We start from the raw sequence: 16,457 nt of genomic DNA, 5'->3' as shown, positions 1-16,457 counted from the left end.
TATTTATTATATCTTGAAGATGATATATGTTTATCTTGCGTGTATATGTCTTTTAATTTATACCGAGAATTATATTCTCACCGGATGTTTTCGGCTATTGTCTTGTTAGTATGTGTGCATGACAATAGGAAGGGCTTGAACGGGTTAAAGACAACCCTGAGAGAAGATGATCGAGATAAAAGTGTGGACTCGGGTTTGTAGAAGAAGTGATGAACTTTAGATCTTGTCAACCATGTTAGAAGTTAAGAATTCTTCTATGGTTGATGTATATGGTGAACGACTGGTTTAGCTTAGTTCTTTTGTATATTTTAAGTTATTCAATGAATGTAATTTATGCTTGTAGACATGATTAGATCTTGTTATATGTATATGTGCAGTATTTGGACTTGAATATCATGAATTAGAAGGGATCGAAGGGCCAGAAAATTCAAGGCAGAAAACGGGGCATTTTCTGTCCAGGGCAGCGCCCGAGCTGCAGAAATTAGCAGCTCGAGCGCAGCCCTGAACTCAAGTTTCTATTTTGGAAATTTGAGGGAGCGCTCGAGCGGCACGTTTTGACCGCTCGAGCGCACCCCATGTTTTAAAAAAATTGTTTTGATTACTTCTGATCCTCGTTAATTAATTGTTTTGATTACTTTTGATTACTTCTAATATTCTTAAATTATTTATGATTGAAATTGAATTAAAAAGAGAATCGAGGACTGAATTGCAATTTACGAAGTTGTCAGGGACTAAATTGCAATTTATCTATAACTATCTGATTTTTGCTATTTTTAGAAGCATGGATACGTGTAATTCATTCAGAAATCAGAATTAGAATACAGAGTGCCCGACTTCTTCAAATTTCTTTGAAATTGTGATTTTCGATTTGCTATATCTTTCGCTACGGTTATCCGATTTCTATTCCGAAAAGTGTTCTGGAATCCTTACGACAAGGGATTCGATTTGGTGTAAGATTTTATATCTTTTAGCATGATTTGAATTTCGAAAATTAACAGATATCAGATATTGAGTTATCGATCATGTTTTGCAATTTGTATTGCGTCTAGTTTCGACACCGGATCAAAGTTGAATGCTTGAAGGGATTGATTATGATTCGTAGCATGTATCTTGACAAGTATAGCTGCTGATATGTTGTTGTATGGCTGAGTTTTATAAGATATATGCTGATATATGAGTTGAGTTACAAGTTTCAAAGTCGGGAATTACGTCGGTTACCGATTTTGAATCGCTACATTGTTTAATTGAGTTTTGGAACTGTTTCGATAGCCGAATTCTGAGTTGATGTTGTTATTGAGATGTTATCAATGTTAAAGAATGTGTCTTGTTCAGTTTCAGTCAAGTTTGGAAGGCCAACAACACGAGACGCCGACTTTGAACGAACGAAGAAAGAGTTGAGGTTTGAAATGCGATTGATTGATGAATTCTTGATGGTTTTGACTCGTTTCTGAAATGATAGATTGGTGTGAAGTTTGATATATGTATTTTGATTATATATTACAGATTTGAAGAGTTCAGAACCTCAATAAACGAAGGTATAATGACGACATCGCGAAGTAGGGACTTTGAAACTCAAAAACGATTATCTTTGAGTTGGCCCGCAAAAATCACATACTTGTTTATGTTTTAATTTGATTGTGGTGTTGTCGATCCATCTCAGGTAGTGGATCTTTATATTTGAGTTGATATGATGCTATATTGAATTGATTCTAAGCCAAGGTTGCGGTTAACCTTATTTGCGAGTCGTTTACGAATTCGTTAGATGGATATCCATGTCAAGATCATTTATGAATCTTGATGGCTTCGAAGTTATGTGAATCAATTCGTATTTAAAGCGTTTGAGTACTCTATTTGTTGAGTCGAGTTTGAAATAGAGTTAATATGATTTATTTAACGCTTTCGATATGTTGGTTATACTGAGAATTATATCTCACCGGAGTTTATCTGGCTGTTGTCTTGTTTTGTGTGTGTTCATGACAACAGAGAGGGCAGGAGCTGATCATCGACGTCATTGACAGCTGGGAGAGAGTCTAGCACGTGAGGGCTCGGGTTGTAGATAAGGTCTTGAACTTTAGATGCATGAAACTTTGGTTTAGTTGGTTTTAGAATACATGTATCAAACTTGAGATAGTTTGTGTCGTTGTCGTTTATCGTTTCTTTAGTGACTTGTACGATGTAATAAATACATTTATAGATGCTTGAGACCTTGTTTATATTAATATGCATGATTTGGATCTTTTATATCATGTTTTAGACTTGAGTTTGATGAATTGGAAGGAGTTGAAGGGATCAGATTTGTGGACAAAGAACAGGGCAAGTTTCTGCTCCAGGTGGCGCCCCTGCGGTAGTTTTTGACGGCTCGCGCGCAGCCTGGAGATTAGCCTACTGTTTTGTAAAAAAACAGGAGCGCCCCCGCGATAGTTTTTGGCAGCGGGGGCGCACCCCTTTTTGAAAAAAAAAAAAAAAAATTTTTTTTTTTAGATCCTTTCTTTCCTTATTAGTTTAATGATGCTTATTCATTAAATGCCCTTAAGATTTGAGATTAGCAACCCGAGGCCCCACAACAGGTGGTATCAGAGCGTTAAGTTTCTCGGACTAAGAATAGATGAGTGGGGTAGATCGAGTCTTTTATTCTGATTTAAGTATTCTTGAAGCATGTTTATTATCTGACTTGATTTACAGCTTTAAGAATTGCATGCTATCCGTTATCTGATATTATTGGAAGCATGTAATAATACGACTGAATCAGATTCGATCTTTTGAGAAGGCATTGAGGAACTGAAACAGAAATGTGTTATGATATGATGAACTGTACACTAATCTGTTTGATTATCAGATATGCCTCCCCGACCAGCACCGAGAGTTAGGCAGACATTGGCTACGAATCAGCCTGAACAGACAAATGCTGCACAGGTCCCAGTGACAGTGTCTGAACATGGACAGGGTAGTACGTCTACTGATGAGTTCAGTGATGCTAATCCGATGGAGAAACTTTTGAAACGATTCCAGTCATTCAAACCACCGAAGTTGCAAGGAACAGAGAATGCTATAGAGTGTGAGAACTGGCTGGAAGATATTGAGCAGTTATTTGAGTCCATTGATTATACAGATGATCGTCGTGTGAGACTAATAATTCATCAATTGCATGGCCTTGGCAAGAGTTGGTGGATAGCGACGAAGAGAGCACTGGAAAACCAAGGTACTGTTATTACCTGGTCTGTATTTCGAACTGCTTTCTATCAGCGTTTCTTTCCTGTGTCTTATCGCAAGGACAAAGGAGCAGAGTTTGCAAGTTTGCAACAGGGACAGTTGAATATTGAAGAATATGTCGCTAAATTCACTAGCCTGTTGAATTTTGCACCACATATCGCTGTTAGTGACGAAGCTCAAGCCGATCAATTTATCAATGGCTTGAATCCTGATGTGTTTACACTGGTGAATTCGGGAAAACCGAATACCTTTGCTGATTCTCTGAATCGAGCAAAGGGTGCAGAAGCAGGAATACTGAAACAACGAGGAGCACAGTTTGTGCCACAGCCAGTGAGACAACCACAGGAACAACAACAAATTCCACAGCCACCTCGATTTGAAGCTGGAGGTAGTAGCAGTGGAAAGAAAAATTTCTTCAAGGGTAAGAGCAAACAGTTCAAGAGATCAGGTAGTGGTAGCTCTTCTAGTTCTAGTGGATCCCGACAGTCTAGAGCTGGACAGAAGTCTGATGTATATTGCACAAAATGTGGAGGTCGCCATACTGATGAACAATGCCGAGGTGTGTTTGGAAGCTGCCACATTTGCAACAAGATGAGACACTTTGCAAGAGTGTGTCCACAACGAGGATCTGAAGGTGCACAGGGTGCAGGAGCATCGAGACCGGTGGGTCAATCTACATCTTTGGTTCACTCTTTTCAACCACAGCCTGCCGCACCGAGTAGAGGAGGAGGTCAGACGGTGAATCAACCTCCAAGGCAACAAGCAAGGGTGTTTGCATTGACTGAGGAGCAAGCACAAGCGGCACCAGATGATGTGATTGCAGGTAACTGTTCTCTTTATGGTTATCCTGCTTATGTCTTATTTGATACTGGTGCGTCGCATACTTTTATATCTGAGCAGTTTGTTGCATTGCATTCATTACCTGTTGAGCCCTTAGCTACTGTTGTATCTATTTCATCACCTCTGGGTCGAGGTATTGTATCAGTGAAGTCTGTACGAAATTGTATATTACAGTGTGAGGGGCATGAGATTGAGCTAGATTGTATTGTACTCGGTTTGTCTGATTTTGATTGCATAATCGGTATTGATATGCTAACCAAGTACAGAGCTACAGTAGACTGTTTTCAGAAGATTGTGAAGTTCAGACCTGATATGACTGATGAATGGAAATTTTATGGTAAGGGATCACGAGCTAGAATTCTTTTGATATCTGTTCTTTCTATGACTGACTTGTTACAGAAAGGGGCAGAAGGATTCCTTATTTATGCAGTCGATATACTGAAGACTAGTCCGAAATTGACTGATATACCGGTGGTGAGCGAGTTTGCAGATGTATTACCTGATGAGATTCCAGGATTGCCACCATACAGAGAGGTAGATTTCAGTATTGAATTGATGCCAGGTACACAACCGATATCAAAAACACCGTATCGAATGGCACCGATTGAATTGAAAGAATTGAAAGACCAACTTGAAGATTTGTTGGCCAAGGGTTATATCAGACCGAGCGTATCTCCTTGGGGTGCTCCGGTATTGTTTGCTAGAAAGAAGGAGTGATCGATGAGACTATGTATTGACTACCGGCAATTGAACAAAGCAACGGTAAAGAATCGCTATCCTTTACCTCGTATCGATGATTTATTTGATCAATTGCAGGGATCGTCAGTATATTCAAAGATTGATTTGCGATCCGGATATCATCAACTGAGGGTTAGAGATGAAGATATTCCTGAGACTACATTTAGAACTAGGTATGGCCATTATGAATTCATAGTCATGCCTTTTGGTCTAACGAATGCACCAGCAGTTTTTATGGGATTGATGAATAGGGTATTTCAAAGATATCTAGATGATTTCGTGATCATATTTATCGATGATATCTTGATTTATTCTAAGAATATGTGTGAACATGCTGATCATCTCCGAATTGTATTGAGAACGTTACGGGAAGAAAAATTATATGCCAAGTTATCCAAATGTGAGTTTTGGTTGCAGCAAGTCGTGTTTCTTGGCCATATAATTTCAGGAGATGGTATATCAGTGGATCCAAGCAAAGTAGAAGCTGTGATCAGTTGGCAAAGACCGACGTCTGTGCCAGAAATTCGAAGTTTTATGGGTTTAGCTGGTTATTATCGTCGATTCATTCGAGATTTTTCATCTATAGCGAAGCCTATTACACAGCTTACACAGAAGAATGCACCATTTGTTTGGTCTGAGGCATGTGAAAGGAGTTTTGTTGAACTGAAAAAGAGATTGACTATTGCGCCTGTGTTGACAATCCCTAAAGGTACTGGTGATTTTATTGTTTATTGTGATGCTTCTCACCAAGGTTTGGGATGTATTTTAATGCAGAAAGGACATGTTGTTGCTTATGCTTCTCGACAACTGAAACCACATGAGGTTAGGTATCCGATTCATGATCTTGAATTGGCTGCTATCGTTTTTGCATTGAAGATCTGGAGACATTATTTATACGGCGAGAAGTTTGAAATCTTTTTTGATCATAAAAGTCTAAAGTATCTATTCTCACAATCTGAATTGAACATGAGACAATGACGATGGCTTGATTTATTGAAGAATTTTGATTGTGAAATAAAATATTATCCGGGAAAATCTAACGCAGCAGCAGATTCCCTGAGTAGAAAAGTATGTGCTCTATCTTTATCTACTATAGGTGTATCTAATTTGATTGAGAATTGTTGTGTTTTTGGATATGTATTTGAGACAGATAGAAGGCCTATGAGAGTTTATGCAATCAGTGCTGAGCCAGAGTTGTTGATTCGTATCAAAGAAGCACAGAAAGCTGATCAGAATGTACAGAAATCGATTGAAATGATCAGATCAGGACATCAGTCTGAGTACAAGCTTAGTGACGATGATATCTTGTATGTGAATAACCGAATAGTTGTTCTCAATATTGCAGATTTGAGACAGAATATTCTGAAAGAAGCCCATTGTAGTCGCTTTAGTGTTCACCCTGGAGGCAGAAAGATGTACAACGACTTGAAGAGTCAGTACTGGTGGAAACAAATGAAGTCTGATGTGACTGAATTTGTATCCAAATGTTTAAATTGCCAACAGGTGAAGGCTGAAAGAAAGAAACCGGGTGGCTTATTACAGAGTTTATCAATTCCTGAATGGAAATGGGATCACATTTCCATGGACTTTGTAACGAAATTGCCACGATCATCTCGAGGATGCGATGCTGTTTGGGTGATCATTGACAGATTGACGAAATATGCGTGCTTTATTCCTTATCGAATGACTTATCGTCATGATCAAATGGCGGATCTCTATATTCAAGAAGTGGTAAGACTACATGGTGTGCCAAAGTCGATTGTATCTGACCGAGATCCGAGGTTTACTTCGCACTTTTGGCATAGCCTACAGGAAGCTCTAGGTACGCGTTTACATTTGAGTACTGCTTACCATCCTCAAACCGACGGTCAATCTGAACGAACAATTCAGACACTTGAGGATATGCTTAGAGCTGTAGTACTTGATTTTGGTATTACATGGCAAAATTCTATACCACTCGTGGAATTTTCTTATAACAACAGTTATCAGATGAGTATAGAGATGGCACCATTCGAAGCGTTATATGGAAAGAAGTGTCGATCACCTTTGTATTGAGATGATGTTTCTGAGGTACCTGAGTTAGGGCCAGATATGATCAGACAGATGACTGAAAAGGTGAAACTAATACAGCAGAGAATGAGAACAGCACATCACAGACAGACCAGATATGTGAATGTACGACGACGACCGTTATCTTTTGATCAGGGAGATAGAGTGTTTCTGAAGATTTCACCGTTCAAAGGCACCGTTCGATTTGGTAAACGAGGGAAATTATCACCGAGGTATATTGGGCCGTATGAGATTCTCGAGAAGATAGGCAATCTAGCTTATCGACTCGCTCTTCCTATGTCTTTATCTGGAATACATGATGTCTTTCATGTATCGATGTTGAGGAAGTACATATCTGATGCATCTCATGTGATTCACTCCGATGAAGCTGAGTTGGATGATACTCTTAGCTATTTCGAGCAACCTATTCAAGTTCTTGATAGAAATACGAAGCAACTCCGAACGAAAACCATTCCATTGGTGAAGATTCAATGGAGTAGACACGGAGTTGAAGGGCAACTTGGGAAGTCGAGGAAGATATGAAGCAACGATTTCCTTACTTATTTCATTGATGTGAGTTCTTATTCAGTTTTCAGTTATTCTTTATTCTTATGAGCATGCGGACTGCATATCTATACTGTTTATGAATTCGAGGACGAACTCATGTCTTAGTGGGGGAGAAATGTAAGGCTCGGGATTAATTAGAGATTAATCCGAAATTTAATTTGATTTTAATCCGTGTATATTTAATTTGGGAATATTTAGAGTTTTGATTAAATTCTAATATTCTTAAATTATTTATGATTGAAATTGAATTAAAAAGAGAATCGAGGACTGAATTGCAATTTACGAAGTTGTCAGGGACTAAATTGAAATTTATCTATAGCTATCTGATTTTTGCTATTTTTAGAAGCATGGATACGTGTACTTCATTCAGAAATCAGAATTAGAATACAGAGTGCCCGACTTCTTCAAATTTCTTTGAAATTGTGATTTTCGATTTGCTATATCTTTCGCTACGGTTATCCGATTTCGATTCCGAAAAGTGTTCTGGAATCCTTACGACAAGGGCTTCGATTTGGTGTAAGATTTTATATCTTTTAGCATGATTTGAATTTCGAAAATTGACAGATATCAGATATTGAGTTGTCGATCATGTTTTGCAATTTGTATTGCATCTAGTTTCGACACCGGATCAAAGTTGAATGCTTGAAGGGATTGATTATGATTTGTAGCATGTATCTTGACAAGTATAGCTGATGATATGTTGTTGTATGGCTGAGTTTTATAAGATATATGCTGATATATGAGTTGATTTACAAGTTTCGAAGTCGGGAATTACGTTGGTTACTGATTTTGAATCGCTACGTTGTTTAATCGAGTTTTGGAACTGTTTTGATAGCCAAATTCTGAGTTGATGTTGTTATTGAGATGTTATCAATGTTAAAGAATGTGTCTTGTTCAGTTTCAGTCAAGTTTGGAAGGCCAACAACACGAGACGCCGACTTTGAACGAACGAAGAAAGAGTTGAGGTTTGAAATGCGATTGATTGATGAATTCTTGATGGTTTTGACTCGTTTCTGAAATGATAGATTGGTGTGAAGTTTGATATATGTATTTTGATTATATCTTACAGATTTGAAGAGTTCAGAACCTCAATAAACGAAGGTATAATGACGACATCGCGAAGTAGGGACTTTGAAACTCAAAAACGATTATCTTTGAGTTGGCCCGCAAAAATCACATACTTGTTTATGTTTTACTTTGATTGTGGTGTTGTCGATCCATCTCAGGTAGTGGATCTTTATATTTGAGTTGATATGATATGATGCTATATTGAATTGATTCTAAGCCACGGTTGCGGTTAACCTTATTTGCGAGTCGTTTACGAATTCGTTAGATGGATATCCATGTCAAGATCATTTATGAATCTTGATGGCTTCGAAGTTATGTGAATCAATTCGTATTTAAAGCGTTTGAGTACTCTATTTGTTGAGTCGAGTTTGAAATAGAGTTAATATGATTTATTTAACGCTTTCGATATGTTGGTTATACTGAGAATTATATCTCACCGGAGTTTATCCGGCTGTTGTCTTGTTTTGTGTGTGTGCATGACAACAGAGAGGGCAGGAGCTGATCATCGACGTCATTGACAGCTGGGAGAGAGTCTAGCACGTGAGGGCTCGGGTTGTAGATGAGGTCTTGAACTTTAGAAGCATGAAACTTTGGTTTAGTTGGTTTTGGAATACATGTATCAAACTTGAGATAGTTTGTGTCGTTGTCGTTTATCGTTTCTTTAGTGACTTGTACGATGTAATAAATACATGTATAGATGCTTGAGACCTTGTTTATATTAATATGCATGATTTGGATCTTTTATATCATGTTTTAGACTTGAGTTTGATGAATTGGAAGGAGTTGAAGGGATCAGATTTGTGGACAAAGAACAGGGCAAGTTTCTGCTCCAGGAGGCGCCCCCGCGGTAGTTTTTGACGGCTCGCGCGCAGCCTGGAGATTAGCCTACTGTTTTGGAAAAAAACAGGGGCGCCCCCGCGGTAGTTTTTGGCGGCAGGGGCGCACCCTTTTTTGAAAAAAAAAAAAAAAAAAATTTTTTTAGATCCTTTCTTTCCTTATTAGTTTAATGATGCTTATTCATTAAATGCCCTTAAGATTTGAGATTAGCAACCCGAGGCCGCACATATTGCATGATTAATGATTTACGTGATTTGATGAATTGTATACGAGTATGATCTACTTTCCAATGAAATGCCTGTCTTATTGATTTATGAATTTTGAAGTTTCTTATTGATTTTGGTTATAAGATTCCCCGGGTGACGTAAGCACCCCAGATTGAATAGAACAGTGTTCTTTGGGTGACGTAATCACCCCAAACTGACCAGAACCGTATTTCTCAGATGAAGTAAGAACCTCTAATTTTAGCGATTTCTTTCCGCAGCAGATAGAAAAGATGAGAAAGAAGAGTATGCCAAGGAAGCAAAATATACCAATCAAAAGCGGAGCCATTTGAATATCGAGGAATACGTTATTAGATTCTTAAGGTTGCGACAAATTGTTCAGTGAGTTTTTTATTATAAAGAAGCGCAAGTTGAGCTGTTTATTAATGGTTTGAATGAGGATATTTATGCCTGAGTAAATGTTGGCGACCGAAAAATGTGCGAAAGCTATAGATAAGGCTACGAGAGCTGAACTGGTCAGAAGGAAATTGTAGACATGCAACAGTAGGTGAGATAAGCACAACCTCAGCTAGAATTCCCATCATAGAGCAGATACGAGACAAGAGATATGGGAGTAGTTTAGTTTTCTCCAGCAAACTGAGACAGATTAGTTGGGTCAGGATGCAGAGTTTGCTAGCGGTTATTTCACTAATTGAGGAGGGAAACCTCATAGCAATCAGTGCAGAGAATTTTCAGGCAGACATGCTAGACTATGTTTTAAGCAAAGCATATTCAGAGGAGATGAGATGAGAATGAGGAACAGTACCAGAAAAATATAGAGGATCAGAATGTCGTTGCACCTGAGAATGAGAATTTCAGGTAACAGACTTATGGTTTTAGTTACTCTATTATTGGTTCAAGATATATATTGATAGCTGAAAGTTTTATGATGTTTTAACCTATGTATCAGAAAAGAGAATCCGTGAATTACATTGAAGAATTTAACTATAGTTTTGATGAAATGAAATTGAACATGACTTTGTTGGTACTTGGAATATTTGTTTATGTTGCATGATAGATGATGACGCATTAACCAAGTACAGACTAGCAGAAGATCGATTATAAGACGCGATTAAGCTTGACCAGCGCAAAAAGTGCATATGAATCTGATGATATAGTATGGGATCTAGAACTAGATTCTTTTTAATTTGGTTCAATGTATATTCTCTTTGACTACAGAAAAGTTCCGACATAAGTATATTATATGCACTGGAGATGTTAAAGAACTAAACAAGAGTTGGTAGTAATGCCAATGATTAGAATTTGCAGATATTTTCAGGTGAGATTTTCGATTTTATTTAAGTTATGAACTGGAATTCAATAGAGAATTGATAATATTATGAAGTGAATATTTCTATCGGGGGTTTATAGAATAAACAACGATAAGAAAATCAGTTACAGTTAAGTTTTTTCTTTGATTATGCTGAAATTATTACATCAGACTGAAGAAATGATTCTTGAATTGTTTGAGATCGATTTTGGGATTATTGTTATTCAACCTTAATCGATATTGATTGGCTCTCATTCTTTATTCATAGAGTCAGAATTGATTCACTCGCTCTGAGTTATATGATGCAAGTGAGTTGTTTTCACTTAGCAAAGTTTGTTATCCAGAAGATTTGATTATGGATGACCCTGATTGAGAGTTTTCTCGATCTTGACTCATTTCTTTTTATTTAGATAATTATTGATCCTTTGATGGATATTTCATCATATTTTGAGATTATTGGCTCGTAACTGATAGAGAAATTAGAGTACTATCCAGAATTATGGGTTGATTGTGTGAATTATCAGCACTTGGGAAACAGAAATAAAGAATGAAATGAGCATTCGATTAATTGATGACAGATTTCTGTGTTTTGGCCTGAATTTTCAGACAAGTGCACAACCAATCAGAATCATTTTTGATCGGAAATGAGCTAGATATGGTTAAGACGATTGAAGAAACACAGAAAGTAAATCAAAGAAGTTAGAATTCAGTAGATAATGCCATATTATTATATGAATTGAAGCCTCCGATCAGAGTTCTATTGTGACTGCTTATATGATTGTGCTAAATATTTCAAAAATGAAATATTAGATTCTGAAAGAGACGCACAATAATAAGTTCAATATCCATCTAAAAAGCTTTTAATAGAAAAGAAAAAAAGCAGATGTGACAGAATTTGTGCGTTTTAGAGCCTAAATGTATAGAGAGTTTCAGTGAAAGCTAAAAAGCATTGGCCAGAAGGGTTCAATGACAGTTTCGTAATCCCAAAATTGGAATAAGATCACAATTCAAAAGATTATGTCACTAAACTACCAAGATAAGTCATAATGTATGATTCAAACTGTGGTAGTTCTGATCAGATTAATTTGATTTACTAGATAAGATGACAGACATATATGACCAGATCACTGATATGTGGGTCAGAATTGTTGTGAGATGCATAATAAGCCAAGAATTATTGTTTCAAATTGAGACATTAGGCTTACTATTGAATTGTGATACAGACTATCAAAAGCTCTAAGTACTCTTAAATGTGATAATACAGTATATCATCCTTAGAGAGATGAATAGTCTGAACACACTAACAAGATTGCAAGAATACGCTGTGTTAGCTGTGATGCAGGTATGAAGAGATAGTTGTAAGAAGTTAGTGATATTATGATATTACGGGAATTATTGAAATTTATTGTCATGAAAAAGACTTTAGAGTTATTTTATAGAGTGTGACATTGATTGTTCGATGTTCTGAGTGTTTGGTTATATGTGTTTGCATTATACCATCCTTTGATAAATAGATTGTCTGAGGTGACTATCTAGATTTTGAGAATATGCTCAGAACTCTAGTACCTGATTTGGTATTAGCTGACTTGATTAATTTGTTTCCACTTAAGTATGTGATTCCTGTAACAGCTATCGAATTGATATAAAAATAATATTTTGATTAGTAGATGATTAGAGAGTCAGAAATTTCTTTTATCAGCTATCAGATCAGATGTGATTTGAGAAAAGACAAAGAATTTAAAGATTGATCTGTACAGAGTACGAACAGAGCATAATGAACAGAGTTAGCAAGTTAATGATAGATATAACTTCTGAAGCTGGAACTGAGTGGGTAGCATGAAAGTTATTCCTGGAATATCATTCGATTCAGAATTGAAGGAAAATGGTGTATGATATATAGATTCAGAATGTGAGTATTGGATACAGATTTTGAATTTGTGAGCAAAATGATAGTGTAGACTTGATATATATGTAAGAGTGGGTGCCCAGTGAGCCAACTGTGTGGCTATGGGCTTTGTTGACTCTTTGTATAAACAATCTTTTGTTTAATATTATTTACACTTTTATGGCAATGACTTTATATTACTTCATATTGTTATATTGTGATATACTATTGTTGTTTTGATAAAGACCTTGAATATACTATAGTGTATGTAAGATGTGGTAGAACATGGAGATGTCTATCATGAAATACATCTTATAGTCACTGTATATTCTAAAACCGTTCCTAGTCGATTGAGCCGTCCGATAATAAGGATAAGGGTCGCTCGAGTTTGAGACTAGCATTTGCGATGCGGAGTACCACGTTTCATTGGTAGGGAACATGGAGATGTTCGAAGCATGCAAATGGATATTCATAGGATGAATAGTCGAACTACCCTATCCGGACTTTCCAAGTGGTTATCACTTATCGAGTGGATAAAGTCCGCGGTTTTGGTTGTACACCATTAGTCCTTACGACTTGAAACATCATGGAGACTCTATATGCTAGTACTGTGCTTTGACTCGTTTACCGACTCTGAGGGGGTCATCAGGTGTCGAGATTGGGTACAGTTACGACACATATAGGAGTCAATGCATTGTTGTCAAGGATTCACCACATACTTGCGAGTATGGATATCCTATGCGATCTGAGGAGATATTAGTGTGACAAATCTCTGGCCAGAGTACTTGATGTGATTTAAGAAATGGTTTCTTAGTAGCACATGCGATGTCACTAATTTGATCTTCAAGATGCATTGCATAGTTATCGAATCTTGAGCGACTCTCGATATACCAATGGTTGTTGATTCGATCGGGATATATGGATGAAGGGACCGTACTGTACGCTAACCAAAATCTACTGGTTCTTGTAGGCACTATCAGTGATACCTAGGGAATCATGGGGCGATGTTGCTAGGCGCTTTACCATGATTCGTTGGGCAAGTCGGAAAGTGTTGTTCCGAGTCACAAGGAGTTGTGAGCCCACGGCTAGCTGTATCCCTGAACCATTGAGGGTCACACAGTGTAATGGAGTTTTAATCCCCGTTGAGATAGTTAAATTTAAAGAGTTAAATTTAATGAACTAAGGAGTTGGACTTCTTAAATAAGAGTAAGGGAGTAGGATTTCCTAAAATGACATAGGGATGGACATTTTTGGAAACCACTGAATTCGGATTCAGGAAAATTTATTTTGACTTTAAAACGTGCAGAAATGGTTTCTGTGCACATTGGTGAAATCGTTTCATCAATTGGAGTCACGATGAATTTTATATTAATTTCTGAACGAGTGGGCTTTGCTTGTCGGGCCCCAGCTTATGACTAATGGGCCCTAAGGTGTTAGTGGCCTGCATTATAAATAAGTTATTTCAGTGCAGAAATTACACACGATAGCTCATAATTTTGAGAGAAAAAAATCGAAACCCTAGCCCCTCTCTCAAGCTTGGCCGTCGCCCCCCTCCCTCTCTGTCTGAGAAATTCCGGTCTGTGATTTTGAATCGCAGTAAGGAATAACGAATCAAATTCGTGTATTCTCTTCGCAGAAAACTTCTGATAGATTTTCTAGTGCAATCTATCAGAGGGATTAAACCTCTGTTCGTGGACCTGATTGAAGGTGTTCATCGGTTCCAGGGAGAGACAACAAGAGCAGAATTGTTCTGTTGGTGTCCATTAATCTCGTTGCGAGATTTGAGGTAAAATTTATTTAATTGTTATTTAAATTTTACACACACGTAATTCAATCGATGAACGGTTGATACCCATACCATGGAAACGTTCCATGAAAAATTTTTAAACTTCCGCTGCACCGGGTATCAATCGTAATTGGTCTGGGAACTCGCCAGTTTTCCAACAGTGGTATCAGAGCCAGGTTGCTCAGATCAATCGATTGAATTAATCAATTGTACAAAATTTTTGAGTCTCGGTTTTTGAAACAAAATAAATATTTTAAATAAAAAATTTTTTTTCGGGGCAAAACCCGGGCAGCGATTGGATCGCTGCCCGGTGGGGCAGCAATTGTTGCTGCCCCGGGCGGCGCACGGCGCCGCCCAAAGGGGGCGCACGGCGCCACCCAAGGCGGCGACCGTCGCCGCCCAGGGCGGCGCACGGCGCCGCCCAGGGCAGCGCTGTGCGCTGCCCAGCGCAGCGCTGGGCGCTGCGCAGGGCAGCGCTCGGCGCTGCCCAGGGGCGGCGCTCGGCGCCGCCCAGCGCAGCGCCAGGCGCTGCGCAGGGCGGCGCTCGGCGCCGCCCAGGGCAGGGCACGGCGCCGCCCAGGGGCGGCGCCAGGCGCTGCCCTAAGGGGGCAGCCGGGCTGCCCCCGGCCCGCGCCCCGGGTGCGGGCCAACCCGGGAGTGTCCCGGGTGGCCCGCGGGAAAAATTAATTTTTAATATTTTTATTAATTTTAATATTTAAAATTTTATTTTTGGTCCGGTCAAAAATTGTTTTTGATTGGTTCACGAGATTTCGGATCGAATTGTTCGAGTCCGTAAATTTTAAAATTGATTTTGGATAAATTTGAATTTTTGGAAAATTTTAATATTTTATCCGTAAATTGAATTTTGAAATCAATTATTTTGGTACAATTGATGATAAGATATGATCTTATGATATATTAGATAAAATATGATTTTATTTGTAAAATTGGATTTTATAGATAAAATATGATTTTATTTGATATGGAGATAAAATATGATTTTATATGTGAAATGTGATTTTATATATAAAATATGATTTTATCTTGTTTAAATTTGAATTGCCACAGCATGTTATCCAATAAATTAATTTTGAATTAAATGTTATTGGATAAGGATGATCGATTGCCATGACCAATTTTGTAGGTGTATGTTAGGAATTTACATTTTGTCTTTATTGTTGTTGGTTTTATTAATGGGCCTGGTTTATGGCCCGATATGAATGTCATATGTAATAAAAGTGGGCTTGGTTTATAGCCCGTTCCCACCCCCTAAAAATGTATCCCCTACTTGTCATTGTTATTTAATTGTAAATACATTAGATTTAGTGGGAGATCAAGATTTGAAGATGGTGGGCCCAGCAGACAATGAAGACTGAAGAAATGTAAATTGGAAGCATATGTAATAGGATTGCATTTGCATACTGCATATTACCTAGGATTGGACTAAGACCCGTGATTGGCAACCACGGGTCAATTAGAAATGGAATCGATCATCCTATATAATATGTGATATTATGATTGTATGCATGTTTAGACATAAATTGCGTGAATCCGGCAATGCATGCAATAAATTAAAAATGATGAGACAAATATTTTTATAAATAAAATCCCTCATTTTAAATATGATTTAAAATTTATATCAAGATAAATAAAGGAAATTTAAATATTGTTTAAATGTTCCTACCTTCCATCAACGGTCAATGTATGTGATGCTACCCGCGGATACGGTCCGGCTCATATTATTGGGGGGGTCCGTTCGTCGGAAAGCTGTACATTGGATCGACAAATGTTGTAAGTTGGGTGGAACTCCCATGGGATCGGCTCATATTATTGGGGGATCCACATGGCGACCGTCCATCACAACTTAATATTGATGGGTCATCTTGACATGTCACTTTAAACGGCGTCATATTATTGGGCCCTTATTGGACATGAGGTAAATAC

The sequence above is a fragment of the Henckelia pumila genome, chromosome 4, assembly GCF_033568475.1.
Source record: "Henckelia pumila isolate YLH828 chromosome 4, ASM3356847v2, whole genome shotgun sequence".
Classification (NCBI taxonomy): domain Eukaryota; kingdom Viridiplantae; phylum Streptophyta; class Magnoliopsida; order Lamiales; family Gesneriaceae; genus Henckelia; species Henckelia pumila.
The sequence above is the reverse complement of the archived record's forward strand: the minus strand, read 5'-3'. Positions refer to the sequence as shown.